Source organism: Crocodylus siamensis, chromosome 3 (assembly GCF_052110815.1).
Source record: "Crocodylus siamensis isolate JL-2025a chromosome 3, ASM5211081v1, whole genome shotgun sequence".
Classification (NCBI taxonomy): Eukaryota; Metazoa; Chordata; order Crocodylia; family Crocodylidae; genus Crocodylus; species Crocodylus siamensis.
In genome coordinates, this window is record NC_143397.1 from 2,265,670 (window position 1) to 2,268,763 (window position 3,094).

General features: G+C 61.2%; 1 pseudogene; it reads right to left on the reverse strand.

Moving 5' to 3' along the window:
• Positions 1–789: 789 nt before the first annotated feature.
• On the reverse strand, positions 790–962 carry LOC149867911 (U2 spliceosomal RNA; annotated as a pseudogene).
• Positions 963–3,094: the final 2,132 nt, after the last annotated feature.

Genomic DNA, 3,094 nt, shown 5'->3' on the forward strand with positions numbered 1-3,094 from the left:
AGTAACTTGACCAAGGTCTGCAGGACAGCGGTGGCAGCGCGGGGCACTGCAAACATATGGCAGGGCTGCGAGTGGGGAGGAACAGTGGTCACTGCTGCTGTACCGGGGGGACCGGCGAGGAGCAGCCATCCATCCACGGTCATCCTGGGAGCTGCAGATCGGATCTTGCCTTCAAGTCCTCCGACACTGTCCACAAAAGGACGTTCCCGGAAAGAAAACCCTGCAGAGCCTGGTGCGCCTTGTCCGCCTCTTTGCCGGTGGTTGAAAGGTCTCGACCTCCACGCAGTTAAAACCTGGAAGGCAACACCCCTCCCAAACAGAGCGCCATTGTGTTCAGAGACCTCCCAGTCCCCTCGAGGCTGAAAGCTTCTCTGCTCAGCCCTCCAGGTTTTATCCCCCTGCAGCTTCTCTCTCATGACCTGCCCCAGCCCCAGGCCTTGCTGCTTTGGACAGACTGACCAGTCCTGTCCAGACCAGCCCAGACAAACCCATCGCCCGACCTCTGAGCACCACGACACAGCACCAGCCCCAGGGAAAGCAGAGGGGCTGCAGCATCCAACGTCCTGCAGCCGCAAAGGGATTAATAGACACTCAGCAGACCCCAGGCAGAGGCCGTGGCCTCATTGCAGAGGAAGGCAAACCCCCCCCAGATCGGACCAGTCTGACCGAGGGGGAAAAGATCCCTTCTTGCCCCCAGTGCAGCATCGGTCTGAGCCTGAGCGGAGGGGCAAGACCCTCTAGCCAGTACCTGGGACCCGTGTCTGGTGACAAGCCTTTTTTTTTTTCCTGTTTTTTTGCACCGGTCCTGGAAGCACTGGAATACCAGGTCAATGCATGGAGTGGATGGAGCACGCTCCGGTTCCACCACCCAATACCGAAAAGAATCTGCTCAATATAGACCTCCTATGAAGGACATATCAGAGACAATTACCCTGGGAAAACCACCTGATTGATCATGGTGTCTCCCCTGCCAGGCAAGGAGGAGGGCAGGACACCAGGGAGCTCCCTCCAGCACCTTCATTTAACATTGGACCCACTGGCATGTCCCTGCCCGCAGAAAGCAACGTGGCACCAGGGAGCTCAAGGCTGCTTCAGTCCCCAGCCCTGCACCGGTCTCTCCCTATAAATGGCCCCTGGGAGCTCTGGCTGCCCCCATGCCTTCTCCAGCATCCCTAACTCCCAGACTATGCCCCGGCTTGCAAACCAGCGGCTCCCACCTGCCCCTCAGCCCCAGCCCAAGCACTGCTGCACCGACCAGCCCAGCTCCACCCTCGTCCCTTCTCCCCAAGGCTAAATGCAGCCCTGCAGGCCGCTCCGTGCGGCCCCCAGCCCTGCTTCCGGCCATCCTGTGGCGTGGAGCCGCGCACCCAGCCCTGTGGCCTCTGGCCACGGGTATGTGCATAAAGCCATCCTGCTCACGCAGGTCCCGGGGGCTGTTGGGCCTGGGCAGGGCTCTGAAGCCCAGGGGGAAATGAAATGAAGGTCCCTATTTAAAGCATGACAATCTGGAGGGAGGGAGCTGGCAAAGCCTGGGGCGCAGGGGGGAGCGCCCAGCCAGCCTGGGCAGAGCCTCCTGCTCCTCCCCAGCCCCAGCTGCCCCTGGCTGCACTTGGACGTGGTTACACTGACCCCTGGTGGCTGCAGAGGGGAACTGCAGCTCGAGGTCATGGAGGGGTGGGCTGCTGAGCAAGGAGAGGCCCGAGGCCGGGGATGGGCGCCGGCTCTCGCCAGGAGAGAGAAGGAGCACGAGGGCTGGATCCAAGGGTCTGACAGAGCAGCCGCTACATGTGCATGGAGGCGTTGGGGTCCCAGAGTGAAAGCCCCCTGCAGCCCGCCCCTCCAGCAGCTGGCGCGGCCCTGGGGACCCAGCCCTGGCTCAGAGCCCAAGCAAAGGTCCAGGATGGGGTTGTGGCAGAAAGCCACCTTGTTTCTCCCCAGAATCGCTGCCCTGTGACACTGTGACTACAATCTCTGAGCTGCAACCATTTGATGAGGGTGGGCCCAGCACACGGGACCCCACCCTCCGCCTGTCTATTTAGGTAACCTGAGCTGGCTGCAGTCCTGGGGGCGGGGGAACCTGCTCCCTCTGCCCACGGGACTGGCATCAGCCACCTCGGTGGGGGGCATCTACCTGGGGGGCTGGAATCTGCCCGGTGACAGGTGATGTATTTCGAATTGGTTGGCCGACAGCCAGCTGGGGCTGACCTCCACTGGCCCAGGTGAGTGAGGTCACGGGGGCTATATAGGTTGGGGGGGAGGAGGCTCGCTCTCTTCGGCCATGAGGTGAAGCAGCAGCAAAGCCTTGCCATCGGGATCCAGCTCTCTCTCACCCCACGACTCCAGAGGGGAAACTGGAGACCTCTGGAAGACGTGTGTGAGTAAGCTACTCGAGATCTGGGTAGATATCTAGCTGGCAGTAACACAGATGCGTGATCAAAAGGCTACCGCAGCCACACTGTTTGCTCTTTAGGATTCCTAAGATATTGCTCAACCCTGTACCCTAGTTTCCCCTACCCCTGTAATCAATAAAGTTCTCCTTTGTGACTGGTGTGGGAGACTTCTTGAGGGGTGGGTCTAAATTATGCCTAAGAGACCCCTTAGGTCTGCAGACTAAGGGAGACTGTACTTCTTGCTCCTGGACTTGGGGAAGTGCCCCAAGTGCCTGTACTGGGTCGAGTACCCGTCGGACTATTAGGCCTGTGTTTCCCCGAGGACACAGGGCCGAGACAGTCCCTTCTCGGGGTGGTGGCAGCACGTTAACCCCAGACTAGCGAGTGTGCTCCGGGAGAGGGGTCGGCCAAGCATCAGGCGCCCCAGGGAGGCATTCGGAGCCCGGCAGGGGGTTGGGCGCAGGGAGGTGGGCAGCTCAACACAGGAGCGCCCCCCACTGGCCCGCCACACGGGTCACCCCCCTGGAGTCCCCGAGCTGGCGGTGGCAGGTGTTATGTACATCCTGCGACGGTTCCTGGACTGACACGTGGATGCAGCGGGGCTGTGGGGCCTGCTGCTGCCTCGGGATGCCCACCCCCACAGCTCGCACGGGTTGCCTGAGAGAGTGGAGCAGGGAGCTGGTGAGACCTTTGCCCCGGGCTTA